Raw genomic sequence first — 24,508 nt, forward strand, 5'->3', positions numbered from 1 at the left:
TCGCAAGATAGAATGTGTCATCGTTGGCGAACCTGGCTTGCGTTTTTTTGTCTTTGACATAATATGGCGACTGGCGATTGTTTTTTGTATTTATTACACCTTGGGTAATCGGTTGTCCCGTTCAGCTACATGAAGTTCTCGGCGTCCTGACGTCAGTGCCCCCCAGTTCCAAATGTGCACGTGGACCGCAAGACCGATTATTCCTATTATCAGTCCACACTTCAAAGCAGGTCCTGTAAAAGAAAAAAAAATGACAAACTTTATATTCATTTCACCGGCCTCGGTGGCGTCATGGTTAGGCCATCGGTCTACAGGCTGATAGGTACTGGGTACGGATCTCAGTCGAGCCATGGGATTTTTAATCCAGATACCGACTCCAAATCCTGAGTGAGTGCTCCGCAAGGCTCAATGGGTAAGTGTAAACCACTTGCACCGACCAATGATCCATAACTGGTTCAACAAAGGCCATGGTTTGTGCTATCCTCCCTGTGGGAAGCGCAATTAAAAGATCCCTTGCTGCCTGTCGTAAAAGAGTATAGCCTATGTGGCGACAGCGGGTTTCCTCTAAAAAAAAGGTGTCAGAATGACCGTATCTTTGACGTCCAATAGCCGATGATAACATAAAAAATCAATGTGCTCTAGTGGCGTCGTTAAATAAAACAAACTTTACTTTTTTATATTCATTTCATTCATACCCATTTTCCTACTTGCATCCAATTAAAATTCAAGCACTGTCGTCTGGGCACATACCTCAGATATCAGCCCCAAGTTCAGCAAGCAAACGTTTCGCTAACGTTCGCGAATTATTTGATTGGTTCCCAACGTGACAGTTTGTTTTACCGTGAAGCGTATAAACAAGTCTAGCGGACGTTTTACTACTCGGTCTGGTTGAACTCATACCTGTCTGTCTGACTGTCCAGGACAGAAGGTTAATGGTTAGTTGTTAGTCGTCAGTGAGAGAGAAGTCGGTGTTGTTGTCTTACACCTACCCATTGAGTCAGTACCTACCAGGCTTTTGTTCAATGGCTTAACCACGACACCGCCAAGGCCGGTAATTTATATTATAATAGAGTCAATTATGGAGGATTCGTCAGGAAAGAAAGAAAAGTCGGCAGTGGAATAAAAAAAAGAAAAGAAAAGAAACTAATTCTGGCTGATATTGTTCTAATCACTAAGACCATATGGTAATAGCAATTACCCACAATTATGGAGGATTCGTAACAACATTTAGGGAGCACTACATTTTCTGTGAAATCTAAAATGTCCGTTTTTACAATGTGAACCAGATGTATAGTTCGATCATTCCAAAAACTGTAAAATTCAGACTATTAAAATTACGTTTGAGTGTTCTGCACCAATGACTTGCTGTAGTTACCGATTGTCTAACACTCAATGGTGGCCATCCCAGGTCTCCAGCAGCTGCAAAGTGCACATTCAGGCGTGAAAGGTATAAGATCACTACAATGATCATGATCTGTCTCTGTCTCTTTTCTCGCCCCGATTCTCCCTCTCCCTCTCCCTCTCTCCCTCCCTCTCCCTCCCTCCCTCTCCCTCCCTCTCCCTCCCTCTCTCTCCCTCCCTCTCTCTTAACCCAGACCAGCGTGCTGGAATATTAATTGGACAGAAGCATAGCAATCACAATTTAAAATAACAAAAACGTCCTTATATTTACCCAATAATATCTTCATCATAGTCTTTACCCAGTGGTCGATCTTTCTGGTGGACGTTATCTACAAATACTGGTATATATTATGTCACTGTCAAAACATACAGCAATAAAGTCAAAACACACAATACACAAATGCATATTTTTGTTCAGGTAATATTTTCTTCGCTCATTCAATCAATACACTGATTGGCAGATGTCTTTAAAACACCAAGAGTGGGATTTAGCTCATGTCACCTGATGCGCTTCCGTCGCAGGATCAAACCACTGCGGTGGATCAATTCAACTGATTTTTTTTCTCTCGATCCAACCAGTGCACCACAACTGGTCAAAGGCAGTGGTATGTGCTTTCCTGTCTGTGGGAAAATGCTTACAAAAGATTCCTTGCTGCTAATGAGAACATGTAACGGATTTCCTCTGATGACTACGTATCAGAATTACTAAATGTTTAGATAAAATAATTTCCTTAAATGTTTTTAAATGTTTTGGGGTTTTTTTTTTTTTGTGTGTTTTTTTTTTTTTTGGGGGGGGGGGTTGGGTTTTTTTTTAAATTATAATTTGTGCATATGTACACACATTAACAGTATGGACGCTAAAATCTTTTACAAGTAACAATATTGTGACCTTCCCGATCCACAATAACCACTAACTGGATTAAAAACTTTAATAGACCGCAGAAGTCACGTGTACCAAGATTGATAAATCCGAATTATCCAATCATGGTACTAAACAATTGCCATGTGTACAAGTTATCACATGCAATTAAATACAATTATTAGATATAGACTGTGATATTTAATATCACATTATTCAATGCAATAAACTAATTGCCCGATTAATAAATTGACTAAATAGCTAAAACATTGAGCACACACTTTCTTGACAAAATTACATAACAAGTAGCAAGTGTTTAAATGTTTTTATATAAAAAATATATGTTTAAATAAATAAAGTTTTCCCACAGAATTCTGGCATTTAAGTTATTAATTAATAGTCACCAAACGAAAATCAGTCCATCACGAAAAGTTTCAATGCACGACTGCCAAGGGCTGCTAAACAAGATGACCGGTCGCCGCTCCTTCATGCCTTGTTGACGTGGTAACTTCTGACGGTGCTGGACAGGAGATACTCTAACTTCGAGTTCTGAAGATTGTGCGTTGATTCCCAGTTTATATAGGCATCTGAAGACGTGTGCAACAGAATGCACTCCACAAGAACATCGTGCAGAACTCATAACTTACGATGTAAATTAATTCGCCGACCAATCAAATCATTCCAAAAACGAAAAGCCACCAGACAGGTGCTCCACGGATCACGGTCTGGCTATACGAACAGACAAAAACAAAATGTCAGCCACCTTGCCGAACACATGTCTGCTCTCCAGGTAAGTCATTATTTTATTATTTCAGCACGCCGTCGTTGTTTAAACACATGATAGGACATAATGAGATATGTCCGCCACAGTTATATTTTATTCTCTCCAGCCAGCGAAACACATAGTCTTCCATATTTTTACTTGAATTTTCACCCGACGATAAAAACGTCCATATTACATAACCCAAAGCCAGATTTAACTTAAAACCAGATTATCATAACAATATGAACAGTTGAAGTTAGGCCAATACTTTTACAATTATGCATACAAGGTCAAGGTCAAATATAGAATGTCTGGCTGGTACACAGTGTATTCTTAGACAAAGTAATTTCCTTAAATGTTTTAAAATGTAATTTCTAATTTGAGCATATCCAAACACAGAAATAGTATGGACACTCAAAAGCTGTATTCAAAGATATTATCGCTTCTCGGCCTTGTTTTTTTCGTTGTTTCGGGAAGGTTTTTTCTGCGAGCTCTTGGTTTTCATAACCACAGCTTTATTTTTCACCAAAGAAAAGAAAGAAAGGTCTCTTCTCGGAAGGATGGACGAGAGATTGGAGGTATACGTGTACACGCCAGGATTTGGACCAGTGATCACGGGTGAGGCGGTGTGCCGATCACTGGCCCAAGTACAGGACCACGTCGTAGCTGTCTGGAGCTCGACGCAGTAGGACGTGTTTGTTTCGCTTGTGCACACTGCACGTGCTGTCGTGTGCTCGACTTGGGGATCCTTCATTTCGTTGTTTTTGTCAGCGAAATTAATTTTTCTACTGGGATGTATGTGGCCATTGGAACTGATTGAACGCTGGAACGAGTCTCGTTTCGACAGCCTGCACCACCAGGTTGGGTTCTTTTTAGCGAGATTCGTTGCCTCCACGTCATTTCTCCGGCTGAGTATGTCGACTTGTTTTTTCGTGACTCGTATGACGGCCATTCTGCAGAACGCCACGGTTGTTCGCGTTTAGTCTCTACATGTCCGAGCCTGTCCTAGCAGCACTGGAAGATTGACCGCCCCACTCTAAGAAGAAATAGGAAGTGGGGTCGGCTCCTACTACTCTTTTCTAGACTTTACTTTGCTTTATAGTGATACCATCTCGTATTCTTCGGAGTCGGGCCCGTCCGCACCACTATACCAACCCATGACGACTGGATTATACCCTAGTCTGATACTCTCTCTCGTTCAGACGGATCCAGCTTCACAAGATCTGTATTTCAGCACAGCACTAACCTTCAACCTCTAATGACTGTCAATCTAGTGGTTTTCTTGATGGGATGCAACCCATCTTGTCCCTATAAGCTGTGCACCCAAACGGCCTTAACGAGGCCACTCACGTGGACATATCGATCGGACTTTAAACTTTTAGATCTGTGTTCAAAATGTTATGTGTCGAAATTACTTCTTTTTTTAAAAAATATTATTAAATAGTCTGATCCTCTCTTCTTTCTCTCATTTAATTTCGGACTGTCCTTCTAAAATGCTCCAAATTATATAAATATTCGGCCGAGCAGTCAATTCTTTTTATTTTTGGCTTCTAACTTTTTCTTTCTTTTTTTTATTTATTCTATTAACTATTTTACTAATTGCTATTTTCAACTCTAACCCCCCCCCCCCCCCCATCCCGAGTCAGGCCACCGATCTTATCGGAGGTCGGACTCGGGATGGGCGTGTTCGAAACCCTAGTGGTATATGGGCACGTTAAACTAGTTATCATCATCATCTGTTACAGCTAGCAATAAATCTACCAAATTAGTTAACTCCCACTCAGGGTGCTCTAAAAAAGCCAGTAGTGACAAAATCACTCCAGTTAAAGTAGCTACTGTGGTGACACATACCACACCCGTCACCATCACTCCCTTCAGACCTGTAGAGAGCAAAAACAATAAAAGAAAGGTCAGGAGCCCAGAAAATAAACAAAATAAAACAGCCAAAGATATCCTAAAAAAATAACGAAACTCCAACCAAGAAAGCTGTGTAGCCAATAAACAATCAGCAGGAGCAACTAGGTATCCAGGAGGCGACAACATGGTCAAATGGCTACGTACAACTTTATGCCAAACCTCAATCAAATGACCTCACCATCACTGTTAACGGTAGGAAACACCAGCTCCTTCAATTTGAAAGAAAGCCGAGCAAGTGTCAACATTGCCAGCAATGGGAACACGGTGCAGCTAAATGCCGCCACCACAGAGAACTCCCCACCTGCCACAGGTGCGGGCAGAAACATGAGAGAGGCTCTCGCAACTCTCCATGCACAAGGCCGGTGCAGTGTCCAAACTGCCTCAGCCGCCATATGGCACATGACATGCGGTGTCACCACTACCAAAAGGCGCTCCGCCAACTTAATAAATACTAACTCAACCAACTACAGCAAAACACCTATAGTGGCTAAGCCAACAACGACCGTCACAGCCGGCTGCTCATACGCTGAACAACTTAAAACCTCAAATAACCAAGAAATTAACCACCTAAAATTAGTTATAGAGACACTAGTCTCTGAAATGGCCTTCTTCAAATCAAACCTTAGCTAAAAAAAACTAAATCCAATTAATAAAACTTAACTTAAACTTCGGGCCCGGGCCATGGGAGACAAGTCTCCATACTCCCCCGCTACTAATTCAAACATGGGAAACAAGGGCCTTAGCGGTCTCCAATGGAACGCTAAAGGCCTCCATTCAATAGGACATGGTGCTGAACTCATTCAACTCATTAGCACTAGTAACAACATGCCAGATATTATATGCCTTCAAGAAACTTGGCTAGGGATTGGCACTAAAGATGAAATAAAAAAATAAAAAAAATAAAGTCTTCAAAATTCCAGGCTATACTAGTTATTATAAAAATAGAGAAAATAGCACTAGAGGTGGATTAGCCACATTAATCAAAAATACGATACCACATACTGAAATTAAATACGATCTCACTAATAATAGCTTAGAAGTACTAGGTCTCACTATTCAAAATGATACAAAACAAAACAAAACCGATTGACGTCATTAATCTTTACAGCCCGCCGGAAACAGCCCATAAAGAACTAACGCTAAGTGATTATAATAAACTCATAAAACCAAATAACAATTTAATACTTGTAAGAGCTTTTAACTGCCATAACACACTGTGGGGAGGTCTGCACTCTGACGCACAGGGGGACATACTTGAGGAATTTATTAATACACACAATCTGGTATGTCTCAACGATGGCAGTACTACTTTTATACACGATTATCTGGGCACATCTGCCATCGACCTAACTGTCACCTCTAACAACATAGGTGCAAACGCGCAATGGGAAGTGTTGGAAACTCTCAATAGCGACCACCTTCCCATACTAACCAGTTATAAATGTAATACTACCTATTCTGAAGAAGATAAATTTGTACCTAAATTTAATTTTAATAAAGCTAATTGGGCTGGCTTTACAAATGATTGCAACAACATCAAACTGGACGATAGATTAAACATTGACGACGCCACTAAAAAAACTTACTAATAAAATTATAGAAGTAGCAGAGAAAAACATCCCTAAAACTAAAACCTTTTAATAAAAATAGACCAGTTAATTGTGGACAGACGAAATTAAATCCAAATGCGGCTTCAGAAACAGGATGCGTAAACTCTATAAAAAAAAACCCAGGGAAACAAGATTATCACACTAAATATAAAATAGCTAAATGCGAAGTAGGTAAACTTATTATTAATGCTAAACAAGCCAGTTGGCATAAATTCTGTGGTGAAATTAACAATAGAACATCTATTATAGAAATGTGGAAAAAGGTTAATGCTATTCAAGGACAACGCGCTAATTCTACAGTCCTCCAAAATCATAAAACAGCAACCACTAATAAAAAAAAGGCCGACCGTCTTAGCAAAACCTTCAGTAAAAACAGTAGCAACGAAAATTTCCCTAATTTTTTTTTTTGAAAATTGGTCACTATTTAGATAAAACAGACATAATAAATGGTATACCGCAAGGTTCGGTCCTCTCACCAACCTTGTTTAACATCTTTATCAATGACATAACTAAAGCACTCAGTGCTAAAGGGAAAAGTAGATCAACCACTCCTTTAAATACAGCACTGTTTGCCGATGACTGCGCCATCTGGCGCACAGGCAGAACTATCACTAATTTATTTAACCTCATCCAAGCGGACATGAATAAGTTTAACAAATGGGCCTGGACTGGGGCATTAAACTATCAGAAACTAAAACTGTCTGTATGTCAACTAAAATCAAACGACAAAATAATTCCAAGAGTCAAATTTTTTTAATTTCTAGGTGTAACCTTTGACTCCAAACTAACTTTTAATGATCACATCAATGGTGTAGTTAAAAGCTCAAAAAGAACTCTAATCTTACTAAGAGCCATCTCAGGCACCAGTTGGGGAGCGCAAACAGAGGCAGTGCTTATGGTTTACAAAGCATGTATACTCTCCAGGATAGATTATGGAGCTAAAGCCTACAGTTGCGCCGCCCTCAAACTGCTGCATAAACTAGATATCATCCAAGCACTGAGAATCATAGCAAAGTCCCGTCAAACACCAGCGGACAAAGCCTAGAAGTAGAGTTTAACATTATGCCACTAAAATATCGCCGCAACCTTCAACATCTTAACTACCATCTAAAAATCCACTCATTAAAATTAGATCACCCAGTCCAGGAACTTACTCCAACCATAACCAAACCAGGACTAGTCTTTAAAAGCAATTAACATCTTAACGATTCTTTCGCCACTTAAGCTAGTAAACTAGAAGTAGAAGTAGGAATAGATAACACACCAGTGGCACTATACCATATTAACCGACTAATCGAGTGCCACACTCCATATCTAATTTTAAAAAAGCTACGGATTCAACTCCATTTCCACTATTTAAAAAAATCCTGTTTGAAGCCGCAGCTAATGAAAATTACCCTGAGCACATCCATATCTACACGGATGGCTCTAAAAACCCAGATAACGGCAAGGTTGGCTTCTGCACGAATTTACCTTTGCACTCGCACCATGTATTACCAATGACGAGTTCAATTCTAGCTACATAAGGTGAATCAACTAGGGTTCCAGAAGCAGAGACAGATAGGAAAACCCGATAACCAACTATCCAGATAACCAGATAAGACCTCAAGTAAGCTTATTTAATAAGATATTATTGTCTGATACCAATAGGAATAATTTAGTAACAATAAATATTTAGGGAGCGGGAATCAAAAGCTTTTCAACCTAGTACATGTATACAGTTGTTTCATACTACTTCCTCCTAATAACAGTTGACCCCTTGAGAGTGCTCATTGTTTCATTCATTGGTAATAAAATTAAGTATGCCAAGCAATAGGCTTTTTAACCAATACCTACACTATAAGGGTAAAACCCTTCAAATTAGATAGCTAGGCTAGTATAACTTCCCCTCTGTCATTGTATTCAATGTTATACAAAGACAGAGGTGGAGGGGTGGTCCTGAATGGCCGTTGAGTTCACTAGAATAGGGACTTAGGACAATAGGTACAACCTTAACATGAAATTAGGATTCACAAACAAACAGCACGCACACCGCATCAGTACACAGGTAACTGGGTTGGGACACTCTCCTAGTGACCTTCTACTAAAGCTTTAGGTCACTCTACTAGTGACCTTCTACAAATGATTGCCATGACTGGATCGAGCTACGGTTGGACACGGTGGGGGGGGGGGGGGGGGGGGGGGTGGTTGTGGTGCCGGTGCCGGTGGTTAGGTTTTTTGGGGCCATTGGGCGTAGGCGGTTTGGCCGTAGGTTTCTGTGAAAGTTCCGGGCCCCCTTCTCGCCCCCTCCCCCCCCCCTTCCTCCTGGTCACACCTAGGCCCGAAATACGATTGGTAATCTTTATAAATAAATATTAAATTTAATATAACTTTTCTGTGTGCCGGGCTTACCCCCCTACCCTTTCCCTTGCCTCTGGGGACTAAATATTTTTTAATTTTTTTTTTAAATAAATTATAATTTTTGTATTTTTACTTTTAGACTTCCCCATCTAAATTTGCGTTAATTTTAAATAATTATATAGGTGTAGAGTAGGGATTTCTGTATTTCTTTTGGGAACGCATTCAAAATTATTAATGTCGACATAATATATTTACTCTTTTTGACCTCCAGTTTAAAATTTCAAAATTTTATTATAGTGAGGTTTTTCCTGCCCCGAGTCAGACCACCGATTATATCGGAGGCCGGACTGGGGATAGGCGTGCTCGAAACCATAGAGGTATGTGAGCACGTTTAAAACATATCTAATCTAATCTAATCAGTACACAGGGTGCATTGACTAATAATAACAATGCACCCGCCCCCATTTAATGACCCAGCACGTACACAATTGCACTGCACCCAGGGGAAGCTGGACAAAATAATACCAGCCTACCCTATCCAAACCCAAAATACTTGCTGCTGGTAGTCTAACTCAGTACTTGGTGACACTGAAGAGGAGGACGCCGTGGATCACTCCAATAACACCTGGACAAAACCCCCGGAACAACAGAGCCTTACCTACCGGTGTCAACACAATTGCACGAGTCTCCCCTGGGTTGTCATACCACGACCAGAAGAGGTCAGGCCCTTTCTAAGGGCCCTATGGGCAACCTAGGGAGACACCACAGCATCGTAGAGGTCTAATTAACGAGTTACTCTCGATTCACTAATGTCAAAACCTATATTAGCTCTGCCATTTTCCTTTTGTTCAACCGTTAAAAATTGCGCCAAATTTCCTCAATCAAAATTGCGCACCTTTTCTCTTTGGCATATTAATTGCTTCATTCAAAATTCCATAGCACCACCACCACCACCCGCCTGCTACCGACCTTGGTCGGGCTGCTGGTGTTCCCCCCCCCACCCCACCCCCCACCCCCACCCCACACACACACCTTTCCTGACATGGACGGAGGAGCCGGCCTTGCCCATGACAACATGCTTGTTCTGAATGTGCACGTAAAGCCCTATGACCTGACCAGATAGTAGAGGTTTCAGGCCCGTAGGAACCGGATGGGGGGGGGGGGGGGGGGGGGGGGGGAGAGAAGCACTTGTGAGCCTTTTTTTTTATCACATTAATGTTTGTCATTGTAACCAAAATCTGATATAGAGTTTGTACCCGATCCGGCAGTGCCCCCCTCCCACTCCCAAAGTCGTTCCTACGGGCCTGGGTATGACCGCATGCCGGTGTAGACAGTAGAGGTAAGATCGCGCGCCGGTGTAGACAGAGCTAATTACTACATGAACCGTTCTTTTCTTCTTGAATTTGCATCCGAAGTCCGGAATAGAAGCCATCCGTGGTAGACAGAGGGGTTTTTTCCCTAATAAATTAACGGTAGCTGAAAGAGACTTTAAAACTGTGCCTGATTACACAGAATGCTTGGTTAGATAGGTGCCGGTTTGGATAGAGTCCACTGTCCGGAATAGAACATATCCGGTGTAGACAGTTTATATATATATATATATATATATATATATATATATATATATATATATATATATATATGTGTGTGTGTGTGTGTGTCAGAATTGCACATTTTAAAACAAAATGAAAAAATGTCATCCATACTAGACTCTATTTCAATTATAAATAGTAAGAGACAAAGCAAAAACTTGAAACAGATACTGACAAAAGCACGATTTGAATCTACAACAGTAGGAGATAAATGCAGTGTCAAAATGTGTAACCGAAGTAACTGCGGTACATGCCAACATATTTTAGAAGGCACACATATAGAATTCAACCACAAAGGTTTATTTTGGGTACACAGGGATATGGATTGTTCAGTTAACAATGTTATTTATGTAATTACATGCCAAGGTTGCAAAGAACAATACATTGGTCATACCACTCAGCTGAGAGCCAGAGTACGCGTACACAAACAGCAAATAAAACAACCTGAAACAAGTAAAGTAAAGTAAAGTTTGTTTTATTTAACGACGCCGCTAGAGCACATTGATTTTTTATCTTATCATCGGCTATTGGACGTCAAACATATGGTCATTCTGACACTGTTTTTTTTTTAGAGGAAACCCGCTGTCGCCACATAGGCTACTCTTTTTACGACAGGCAGCAAGGGATCTTTTATTTGCGCTTCCCACAGGCAGGATAGCACAAACCATGGCCTTTGTTGAACCAGTTATGGATCACTGGTTGGTGCAAGTGGTTTACACCTACCCATTGAGCTTTGCGGAGCACTCACTCAGGGTTTGGAGTCGGTATCTGGATTAAAAATCCCATTGCCTCGACTGGGGGGTGGGAACTTAGAACTTAAAGAGTATTTTTACATGCCTCTGTACCACTAAGGTTTCAGGCATGTTTCTGGATAGCCAGTGATCTGACCCAGGACAGAAAATACAAAATAGGGCCAATTTTGAGTAATTACTCTTATGTGGGGGAGGGGGCAGGACTTTGATCACAATACCAGCGGAACTACAGAAGGTGAACAAAGATCAAAACGTGTTGTGGAAAGTTGAACAAATCCTTAAGAAGAAAAGAGAAGGTGGTAAACTGTTTTATATCATGCGATGGCTGGGCTGGCCATCCTCATTTGATTCCTTCGTCGAAGAACGTCATCGTCTACAGCGACAATCCTAGCCTGTTAGAAGTCGATCAGACGAGAAACGTTTCTGAAATAGAGATGACGATGGAAAGAAAGAAATGTTTTATTTAACGACGCACTCAACACATTTTATTTACCGTTATATGGCGTCAGACATATGATTAAGGACCACACAGATTTTGAGAAGAAACTCGCTGTCGCCACTACATGGGCTACTCTTTCCGATTAGCAGCAAGGGATCTTATTTGCGCTTCCCACAGGCAGGATAGCCACTGGTCGGTGCAAGTGGTTTACACCTACCCATTGAGCCTTGCGGAGCACTCACTCAGGGTTTGGAGTCGGTATCTCGATTAAAAATCCCATGCCTCGACTGGGATCCGAACCCAGTACCTACCAGCCTGTAGACCGATGGCCTGCCACGACGCCACCGAGGCCGGTACCTGAAACAAGATGCATACCCTTGAGTTCACACCTGAAACAAGATGCATACCCTTGAGTTCACATTTAAATACATGTGCGGCACAAAAAGATATTAAATTCACCATTTTCCCATTTTATCACATAGATACCAATGATGAAATGAAAAGAAAGACAAAGGAAATGTATTTTATTAGAAAGTTTTGTCCACTTAATAATGCTCTTCGTTAGATAAAAGCAACAATGACGTAATTAAATCAATCTCCTTCTACTGCAGTAACGTCATAATATGTATGACGTCATATTTAGCAGTTATTTAGCAGTTCCTTTCTGAAGATAAGATTGAAACATGTAACAGGATAGTTATTTCTTTAAATTGTTTTTTTTTTAAATACATATATACTGTACACTTGTTTTCTTTTATCATTTATATATATATATATATATATATATATATATATAGAGAGAGAGAGAGAGAGAGAGAGAGAGAGAGAGGGGGGGGGGGGGGGGGTATTAACAGTGTTTTTCGGTATCGTCAATATCATATACTAGGAATAAAAATTGTATTATGCGAGCCTATATATATACTCTGTCAAAAAAGAAACGCATAGGCGAAATATTCATGGAATTATCCCTTTAATACAAAGTGGCATAATTTCGTTATTTATGATCGTATCACAGTGACACTGTTCTTGCGTTTTCGTCACCAAACGAGGGTGCTGAAATCAGTACCTTGTGTGGCCACCAGCAGCAGCAATCAGTCTCTGAATCCGGGCACGTGGAATCCTAGCCTATTCTTTCTGCAGTGCATGTGACGGTTGCGGAAGCGTCTGAGGCTCCGGGTCACACTGGCGTACACGTCTGTCCAGTTCGTCTCATAGATGTTCAATGTTCATTCAGCAACACTGTACAAAACAAATATATATATATATATATATATATTGTAAAATTAAACACTTTTCTTCTTTCCCTGTCACCTATAGACAGGCAGGCAGGCGCGTGCGTGCGTGCGTGTGTGTGTATATATATGTGTATGTATGTCACACACACACACACACACACACACACACACGCAGTTTGCACCATTTTGTTTTTTTTATCATTCTAGGCTTGGTAACCTCCATTGGCGTAGACAGGATTTTATATTGGGATGTGGGGAGGGGGGGGGAGACAACCCACACTATGTATATACATGTGTATGTATGATTTTATCAAATTTAATATTAAAAAATAAAAATGGGGTAGGGGCGTCTTCCCGTGGGCCCCCTCCGTACGCCACTGCAGGGGCGGCGCATGGCCGTACCACTTATCAAAGAGACACTTTTATATTTGTTGTATCTGTCAAAATGTCCTTCATAAATGAATTTGAAAGAAGAGTCTGGTAACCTCGAGCCTTACCACTATTTTTTACACTGCCGCCGCTGCACTGGTACCGCCCCCGCCCCCGCCCCCGCCCCCGCCCCCTCACCCTTTTGATCTCTAGTTTAGCTGGTGTTCGTCGTGGTTTCTTGTTTGCTGTATTATGTGCAATCGTAGAACGTGCCGGTGGGGATACAGATTTGGAACAGATATGTTTAAAGCTAGTGTCTGGAATATTTTTATTATTTAAGCATTTAGAATAGATGATCCAGTTCTGTTTGGTACATAGAAGGCCCACCACATCGCTATAGTTTCGCAATGCTCGCTTATCTACATTATCTAGGTCAAATGCAAACCCAATGGCCAGCTTGTTTTTCTTCAATTAGTGGGACGCTAGTAGAACTGGGAATGTACGCGATTTGCGCAGGCGCTGAGCTTCTCACGTGATTTTGAACAAATTTAACTGTCTTGATTGAGGGGTCGTCTCATACCTCCAAAATATATTTATATCCATAGAGGTATGGTACAATACCTTTCCAGGGGTCGGTGGGAGATTTGCCTTGAAATTTTGACAGTGACCAGCGGTTGACACGTGTTACATGTAAGGGGGTGTTAATAATTACGTAACGCTCTAGGGGTAGAGGAAGAGGGCGGTATGTTCGATATACGTAACATTTATGAAGAATATATGTTATTTCTATTCATTACTTAGACCTAAAAATGTTGAGGGTTTTTTAAATGCGCGGTCGGTCTAGGATCGATCCCCATCGCCGGGATTGTTCCAGCCAGTGCCAGTTTATTTGAATTTGTCGACTTTACCACACGTAAAATTAAAAAGTGAAAACGGTCATTTTCTACTTCAGTATATTTTATTAAAAATATATACATGATCAATGTGTTATACAAACTAAACTTTGAAAGTTTTCTACTAACACTTTATAAAATATTAATTCTTAAATAGGAAGGTACGATTGTCGATAGTACGTTGTCAAGATCAAGACCGGTTTTAACGAAAGAATAGTACGTATTCTCAACCGAACGTTCTTTGTACAGCGCAAGAATTCTCATTTCATTTTTCGAGACGAACCCTATAATTTCAAATCCGCAACGCACCTGTTAACTGAAATTGACAACAGGCTGTCGTTTGTGGTTTCCCGAGCAATGGCCGCGTATATTTTTGAAGGTCTCCCGTTCATAGCGCACACATACGAATTTTTTAAAAGTGCAGTTGAACTTGTATTTCATATTTGTGCATGATATTATTATATGGTAACCAGACACTGTAACTTTAAAAAAACAAAAAAACAATATTAGGTGTCATATTTTATCGACCACCTTAAATAATTGTCGTAGTCCCCAGGGATGAAGTGGTCACTGCAGATACTATCCTATCGTGATGGTCCTTTCCATTACGCATGGGTTCGGTTTAAGAACCGCTTCCATGCAAACCCTGTGATTGTCGGTTTCTCTAAAGTTCAGAAAAAACTGCAGCTTTGATACATCCAAAGACTAAAGAATGGTTCACCATATTTTACATTTGAAAATTTATCTCCAAAAGAATATTCCATCCATAAAATTCAACTCACTAGAATAAAATTTTCGCTTTTCCAAAAAACACGTTCCAAGTCAAATGTGTGAAAAGGTCAGGTCTTGTTGTTAGTTTGTGTACTGTCCGTAGTTAGTTTCTCTTTCAGTTAATCTACCTCAGCAGCTGATAATTTGTAATTGTTATTTTTATTTATTTATTCATCATCATCATCATCATCATCATCATTATATTATTATTATTATTTATTTATTTATTTATTATAATTAATTTTTTGTTAGTACTGTAGGGACAATATGACGCTATTCATATATCTATGGAAAACGTACATAAAATGGTCCGCTAAATTCATATACTCCCCCACCCCCTCCCATGTTCAGAAAATGCACTGTTCGTACAGTACTTAGTATGTATTCCTTCTGTTCCAGATGGTTCGGTAATATGGATCAATCAAATAAATGTACTTATTTACCGCCTATATACATTTTTGCTGTGAATATAGCCAGCTCTCGTTAGTGGAGGCTATAGACACGGCCTTCGTATATATAGTCACATCGTATATAAATACCGTCTAGCTCAGAGTATTCTTCCACCCGCCTGCTACCGATTTGATCGGGCTGCTGGTGCTCCCTTGCACCTGCCAGTGCAGGCGGTCCCTCCTCCCCCCACCTTTCCTGTCATGGACGGAGGAGCCGGCCAAGGCCGGCTCCTGCGCCCACGACAGGCGTACGCTACAACAGCTTGTTCTGAATGTGCACGTAAAACCCTATGACATGACATGACATGAGTATTCTTTAAAAATGTAACAATTCCTATCCCAAGTCAGCTGTAATGGCATATTTTGTATAATAATGAATTTGACAAGGTGGAAAATGACGGTGTTTGTGACCCAGATGTTTAGAGTTTTTCGCGTACGACTAACGATAAATTTACCTATAGATGTAAAGGCCTAACTAGTCGGGATTGTCGACGTTTAACATGCTTCTGTTACTAAAATAAATTAATGTATAAGCTTATTATCATTCAGTAAATGTTTTTATTATTTTCTAATAACTTATTTTCATTGGGTTTTTTTTTCTATTTACCCTACGTCGCAGAGGACGGTCAAGCGTTCTCGTTACACGAGCTTGGTAAATCGTTTTGGCACTGCGGTTATTCGGGGAATGCCCGTCACGTGTCTCAAAATAACACGTCACACCTCTGCTCTCCAAATAGCCGTTATTTTGCTATGGACTGTACCCATAATTCAATTTTTTTTTAAATAAAATATCAATAATAAGTGTGATATGGCTATTATATGGTTCAATAAAGTACTTTTAGGTACATATAATACCTTGTTGGGTCAATAATTAGGTCAACCATCTGTGAGAGAGTGCGTTTAGCTTAGTACCTAGTAATCTTATTCCTATCTATAGCATCCCTAGAACTAGTTCTCACTCATAACTAACCAAACCAAATATGGAAGCCATAACCGGATCCTCTAGCAGTCAAGGTAATGGACCTAACTCAGACTCACTTGAGAATTGTGACATTCATGTAGAAACCCAAACTACAATCGACAACGCCACGACGGACTCTAAAATCCCTACCCCCCCCCCCCCCCCCCCCCCCCCCCCCCCCCCCCCCCCCCCCACACACACACACACATCAACCCCCAACTAGGACCACAATCACGAACACTGACCCATGGTACATTCAGCTATCAAAAAGGAAAATAGTCAAAGCCCAGCCAGGAAATCGCTAAACTTTGCCGAGGACAAAGGAAATAAGGAATCATAGTCACTTCGTACCCTAGTCATAATTATCGTACCACCCATTTCGTACCATGCTGCCTGGTCATTTTGTACCCTAGTCATTTCGTATCTTGGTCTTTTCGTACCATTTCAAAAAGTCATTTCGTACCTTAGTCATTTCGTACCGTAGTGAAAAGTCATTTCGTACCCCAGTCATTTCGTACCCAAGTCATTTTGTACCATAGTCATGTCATACCAGTATATAGAAAACGAATCGACCATAGCATAAATGCAGTGTTGTTTTGTTATTTTTAAACTTTATTGGGACAGTTTGAAATCCATAACACGTTATTGTGCAGCATATCGTTATTGATACCCATAATACCAGGTCCTGTCAACTGCTATTTCCATTTTCCCTGACAAGAGCCGTATTTTGGTATTTACTACTAACTGCCAACTTCGATGTTTTGTGAAATGGCTCGAGATAATTAGTCTAACCTTCAAAAACAACAAAACAACATAATGGACCATGTTTATACAAAGATGTTTTTAGGGACAAGATTAAATGGTTAACGATTTATAAAGTCAAACCAAAAGTCAGTTGCAGGAGGTGTTTGCATCTTATAGATGTAATTTAACGTTATTTTGTAAAAGACACTACTGGGGTGCTTGTTATAAGCTGTTATGCCATGATACGATATGACTTTCAGTTATGGTTATGGTACGAAATGACGTTTTACAATGGTACGAAATGACCAGGGTACGAAAAGACCAAGGTACGAAATGACTTTTTGCAATGGTACAAAATGACCAGGGTACGATAACAGTAGACAAAGCCACTCGGGCAGACCCAACTGACGGCACAGCGCCCGTCACCATGGAGCTAACTGACAAGAAAATAACATCAACGAAGGCACAACGTCCGCCGCAGAAACACCGTTCACCATCGGTAAACAACAAGCTGGCGCGGGTGTTAGTAACAGCATGACGTCCGCCGCAAAGCACCTTAAGCAAAACAGATAAGACGAACCAACAAACCGGTTTTAGCTTTGAGAAATGGGCCAGCTCCTCCTTCAAAACGATAACGAATTTAAGAAACTTAGCAAAAGAAAGTTAGGAGCCCCATCAAAGCTGCCAAATCAATCACAGCAAAATACTTCTTCAAATCTAAACCAGCCAAAACCATTCAGTCAGAAACAAGAGTTAAGATAACCAGTCAAACCACCAAAGTGCCCAATAAGGTAGTGAACCCACCCACTAACAACAACAACACCACCTTACTGTCCCCTGGACCATTTTATAAAAAGGTGACCACCAAGGCCACTGGTAGCTTGAAACACCAGCCACAACAGCACAGCCAACCACCAAGCCAACCCACCTCTACCCCACCAACTAACACCCAAGGGTGACCAACCTAATGGAAATATTTTCCCGGAATTTTCTTGTATTTTCATTTTTAAGCGCGCGATCGTCCCTTTCAAACCAAAACGCCATTTTCAAAATAATAATAATAATTTAAACAGCGCCATGTTTGACATATTTAAAAAATAAAAATAACCAAACAAATACATAACAATAAAAAATCATTTATTGGAATGTTATGTATTCAATAATAAAAGTATAAATCAATCCACATAAGTGGCCGAATTTTTCTACTTCCTTTTTTGGCATACAAAAAAAAAAATCATCAATAAAAAAACCTAAAAGCCCACTTTATTAGCAAATAGTTTCACTCCCACCTACAGATTAGTAATAAAATGACAAACTTGGGACCAATATTATTTTTATGTAGGTACATTGCCACATTTGCACTATTTCATCATTGGGGTCGAACTAATTTGTGGTTAACTTAATCGGGGACGAAACGTCTGGTACCCACATTAAGACTGGCAACCGTTCTGCATTACGCTTACATTACTATTAGAGTAGCACTTTCGGGGTGCCAGCGTAAAGAAAAATATCGCGGCAAAATCTTAACAATTGTTTCTAACATTTACATTCTTTATAGTTTAACTTACTTGAATAAAACAAGATCGGTAGGTATATTAATGTAATGAATGTGTCACAGATTACTGGTAGCCAAATATTATTTTGTGAAATTGTCACGGGGATCCTATAATACCCGTAACTGAATGAAACACGATTGTCCAAATATCTCTCCTAACTGTATATCTATTAGAGCTCTCTGTAACAGGCAGTTATACCCGCTTGTGGCTCGTCTAGGTATGATCAGAGATAAGATCTTATATAAAGTATATATTTTTATAGCACGTTTAGTTCACTAGAAAACACAACAAAACACAATACACTTTGGAATCTGTATTAACCTACGCTGACAAATGTACTGCCGCAGTAGTTAATTAATAACAACAATAATAACAACCCAGAACTGATCACTTAATTAGTTAATCTCTAGATGTCTAGTTTACACAATATGCTAATCACTGCGAATATCGCCTGGAGGTACAAGGCGGTACCTCACGTATCATGTGGATTTTCCACAGCCACCACGCCGGCATATTTTTCTCTGATCGTCAGACTGGCTGTCGCCATTCCGCGAGCAATCCCTGGTCATAAACAGCACTAGCGGAGTTATTACGTAACTACTGGCCACATGGCCTCCACACTTGCGCTAGGTGTGTATTAGAAAAGCTCGACGACCGTAGCGCAAAGGTATCACGTAACAAGTTGCCCATCTGGGCTAAGTGCATTTGGAACTGCACACGGTCCTCTAAAACAATTAATATCGCCACAGGCGAAAAGAAATTAAGAGCATGTACCGTCACAGAAATGTTGGGAATTGTGGATCCGTTTCTTTTGTTTTCGTACGATCGCAAGTGTTCTGTTATATATTTAGGTTTTTACCCGCCGTGACGAAGTTGCATGCATCGCCATAGAACCGATGTCTGCTCTGTAGTAATTACTATATGATATTTGAAAGATCTTTAAAATGAATACATAAACTACATAACAAGTTAGACCAAAAACATACATGGATTCGTTTTACTCGATTGTCAAAAACATTTTCATTGGTCGGCTGTTGACAAATACAGCCAATAGACAAACGTATTAGTAAAAGCACAAAACTGTAGATAATACCGAATTCAGGTTGAAATGGAGAATGCAGAATGATAAAAGTCGGTTTAATCAACTCGGGATTTAAAAATATAGAAATTTAAAATATATTCAGAAATGGTTGCTTCCCCAAAAAAATAATGATAACGAATTTGGAAAAAATTCCGGATATTTAGCATTAATTCCGGAATTCCGGATATAGGTTAAAAATTCAGGATTTTTCGGAAAATTACCAGTAATTTGAAAAGAATTTGAAAACATTCGGGATTATGCCGAGGGTATACGAAATGATTCGGGTGAATTACCAAGTATGCCGGAAACTAATTTCAATATAAACTTTTATATAAAATTCGTTTCAAGACGAAACAAAAAACCGTGATGGTATAGCCATAAAATCTGTTTATACCAGTATACAATCCAGAGTTTATTACTGCACTTTTCCCCCTGTTTTTTCAATGTTGAAATAGACCAACAAGTTCGCCTATTGCATAAATAGTCTCGCCCGATATTTTTAGAATTTGTATGCTGTTGACAGATCATGTTACAAATAGAATCAATTATAATTGGCTCACTAGTATTAAAAATATTTTGGAGCATTTAGGGAATGAGCCCTGTTTGGATATCACATACCTTTTTATCGTTAACTTGGCTCTCACAACAAATTAAAATTAGGCAAAATGATCAATATTTACAGATATGGAATAATAGCATATCAATGTCATCAAGAGGCAAATCAACTTTTTAAAGAAGAACTCATTTTTTTAAAAATATTTAAATATAATTCCCGAAAGGTTGTGGAGATTAATTATAAAATTTAGAACGTCAAATCACGATTTACCTGTCGAAACTGGAAGGTGGAATAACATATTATTTGAAGACAGATTGTGTACTTTATGTGATGAAAGTGACATTGGTGATTCATTCCATTATTTATTTTTATGTACATTTTTTCATAATTCCCGAGTAAGATTTTTACATCCCTATTACTACTAGACCAAGCAACTACAAATTCAAAGAACTAATGAGCAGTAAGAAAATAAGTGTATTAAAGAAGTTGGAGAAATGTATGTAATTTGCCAGGTTTTTAAACGTCCTGGTAACTGAATAACTCATGTCACAATCAAAACTGTTTCCTAGCTAAATTACAATGATTATTATTATTATTATTATTATTATTACTGTACCATGTACTACCATTACTGCTACCACCATTAATATTATTATTATTACTACTACTACTACTACTGTTACAGTTATTATCAATTAATATCATATACAAGTAAATGCATGTATTATGTATTATCATATGTTATTATTTCATCATCCTGTAAACCATCTTGTCACGTTTATACTATTTATTATGTATGTTCCTCAAACGCCGTTGTGGAACGGCCTGAGTGTAATAAAATTCTGTTTTGTTCAGTACACTGTTTTTTTAACGCTATACATTAAAACCGAAATACCACTTTTCGAACCAGTCAAAATAATTTGCACACGCGCCTAATAATAATAATAATAATAAATGGTGAGTTCATGTTCCGACTGTTTATTATTTTATTTCAGCGTATTCGAGGTTATTTTCGTCAGGAAATAATATATTTTTTATTATTTGCCATGTATATAGCCGGCCCTCATTTGCCAAGTCTCTATACACGGCGATCGTTTATATAAAATCCAAAAATACATTATACGGTTGTCGTATATATAGCCTCATCACTACGAGCCTGTTTTTCCGTATTTTTTATGTCTCATCACAAGAAGAGTTCCAAATTTTAAAAAAAGAAGCATATCATGGAATTGGTGAATTGCACTCATGCATAATAAATTACATACATTTGACAAGATGGTTTACAGGATGAAATATATAAATAGTGTGTAATACATATTTACAATGGTAGCCATACATAAAAATAATATACATGTTTTGTCATAGATGCATGATATATATTTATATAAATAATATCAACAGTTTAATGTTAGTAATAATAGTAGTAGCTAAAGAATAGAGTTGTTGACTAGTTTAATTTCTTGGGTTTATAAAGACCTTGCAAATTATATTTATAAATTTTGCTAGTTTTTTTTAATACACTTATTTTCTTACTGTTCATTAATTCTTTGAATTTGTAAGTACATGTACTTGGGTTTTTATAGTAATAGGGCTGTAAAAACTCTTTTCGAGATTTATAAAAAAAAACTTGCACACAAATAAGTAATGGTATTCATCTTCGATATCCGTTTCATCACATAAAGGACATAATCTATCTTCAAATAAAATATGATTCCAACTTCCCGTTTATACAGGTAGATAGTGATTTGAAGTTCTAAATTTTATGACACTGGACCATAATATTTCAGGAATTATATTAAAGTATTTTTCGAAAATAGGTTTTTCTTTTAAAAGTTGATAGGTTGATGACTGTGAAATATTATTATGCCATATTTGTAGATATTGATCGTATTGTCTACTCTTGATTTGTTCTGAGAGCCAATTTAAAGATTTGAAAGTATGTGATATCCACACATTACTCATTCCTAAAAGATTCAGTGTATTTTCAACTGTAGTAATCCAATCATACCTATTACCATTAACTTTATAATTTGTCAACATGAATTTGTAAATTAGAAAAGATAGTTTCGATTGTTTTCCTGAAATAATACGTCCCCAATAACAAACCATTCTTCTATGAATATTTAATTCCAATGGCATCTTCCCTAATTCACCATATAACATAAAAATTGGGGTGGATTTTTTGACGGGTAATATGTGTCGGAAGAATTTTATTTGAACAGAATTACAGATATCGTTTTTTCCGTAACCCCAGACTTCACAACCATACAATAAGATAGGAAGAACCATTGATTCAAACATTTTAAGTTTACATTCAACTGATAAATTATGTTCTTTAGCTTTTGCTAGTATAAAATGCATGGCTTTCGTTGCTTGTTGTTTTAAGTTTTCTTTGGTAGATTTAAAATTATTTAATTTGGTAAAAGTGATTCCTAAATATTTAAATTCCTTTACATTATCAAGAACATGTTTTCCAATTTTAAAAATATATTTATAGTCTCAGGTGTTTCCATTAAATATTAAAACTTTAGTTTTAGAGTAATTTATCTTAAGTTTCCATGTGTTACAGTATTGGTGAAATACATTAAGTGTATTGGTGGCATTATCCATGGTTAATAAACTATTTTTCTAAATCATTTAAATATAAAGAGAATAGGACTGGTAATAAATTTTCACCTTGACGAACACCGATATTACATGAAAATAGGGATGATTTTTTATTGTTTACATATATTAGTGATTTTATGCCTTGATACATCTGGTAAATAAAAAATAAAAATTTTCCATTTATATTATTTTCTAGTAACTTATGCCATAGCAGTGTTCGTGGTATCATGTCAAACGTTTTCTCAAAATCAACAAATGTACAGTATAATTTCTTTTTTCTTGTTTTCAAAATATTAATTAGATTGTGTAAAGTAAAAATGTAATCTAGTTTTGAATATCCTTTTCGGAACGCTGTCTGTGCTTCGCTCATAATATCGTTTTTTTCTAAATACAATAGCCGCTAATAAAAAGTTCGAAAACAAAATATTCACTGAAATTGAAAAGCTAAGAGGAGTTAAAAAGTGAGTCATTTTGAACTACTTTCAGTGAGAGCGATTGTTCGCTCGATCGTAGTTCAATTAAAATAGTTTGGATCATACAATAACTAGGTTTGGTATTCCAAATGAATGTAAGTTTCATTTATAATGCATATTTAGAGAAACAAGGCCCACTAAATCCGTGATTGAGTTCCTTTAATCGCAGATAAGATGTACAGTAAAGAAGATATAGTTTATTTGAAATAAAATGCATAAAATATGGAGAGCGATTTAACTAAAGTAACTAAATAACTATCAGTAACTACCGGTAAAATAAGATGTATATATGTATGTATGTATGTATGTATGTATGTATGTATGTATGCCCACAAATGACTGTCAGGTCAGATGTTGGGAATTAACGTGCTTATATCAATTTAATGTTCAAGCACGCTCGTTGCGAGCACGATTTCTGATTAGGGCCAGAAACTGTGCTCACGAGAGGGGTGGGGAGAGTGTTAGTAAAAAAATCAAAGTTAAAAACGTTTATACAAATGATTAGATAAAAAAAAAACCCTAAATAATGGTTAAATAAACTTTATTTACAAGGAAGTTAAAAAGTGTTTATACAAAGGGTTAAAAATGGTTTCTACAAATGATTACGTAAAAAGTAGAATATTGACAATAAAATATGTCTCGTTAATCTGGTATTTATAAAAGAAGATGGCCTACCTTAGTCCTATGTTCAAGAACAGCTTCTAAATCCTTCCTGGTTCGGGTCGTGGCTGCGCAATGTGTCCGAGGAACCACTAATCCTGTCAGGTGTGAAAGGCTGTGCACAATAACGCTTACATAGTATGCTGGATAGCGCGTCACCGGGTCACGCGACTTAGCTCGTGGAGTCAGAGGTGTTTTGGCAAGCGATGGGGAAAACGCGACTTTTTATTGCGACTATATTAAAAACGTTTTTTGTTGTTTTGTTTTTGGGGGGTGTTTTTTTATTGATACTTCATATATATATATATATATATATATATATATATATATATATATATATATATATATATATATATATATTATAAAAGGTATACGTAAATACGTAAATTGTGTGGAAAACGCTACGCTCGACCGGACAGGCTCCAACCCCCCCCCCCCCCCCAAAAAAAAAAAATTGAAAAAAAAACACCCCCAAAAAAA

At 38.2% G+C, this 24,508-nt stretch overlaps 1 long non-coding RNA gene across 1 annotated transcript; it reads right to left on the reverse strand.

The window, feature by feature from the left end:
- Positions 1-94: 94 nt before the first annotated feature.
- On the reverse strand, positions 95-24,179 carry LOC121390495. Its single transcript, XR_005960219.1, has 4 exons — positions 24,044-24,179; positions 12,740-12,912; positions 1,673-1,730; positions 95-233 (listed from the first exon to the last, which is right to left on the reverse strand). It is a non-coding gene; the product is annotated as an uncharacterized LOC121390495 (long non-coding RNA).
- Between the last annotated feature and the right edge of the window lie 329 nt (positions 24,180-24,508).

The sequence above is a fragment of the Gigantopelta aegis genome, chromosome 15 (genome assembly GCF_016097555.1).
Source record: "Gigantopelta aegis isolate Gae_Host chromosome 15, Gae_host_genome, whole genome shotgun sequence".
NCBI lineage: Eukaryota > Metazoa > Mollusca > Gastropoda > Neomphalida > Peltospiridae > Gigantopelta > Gigantopelta aegis.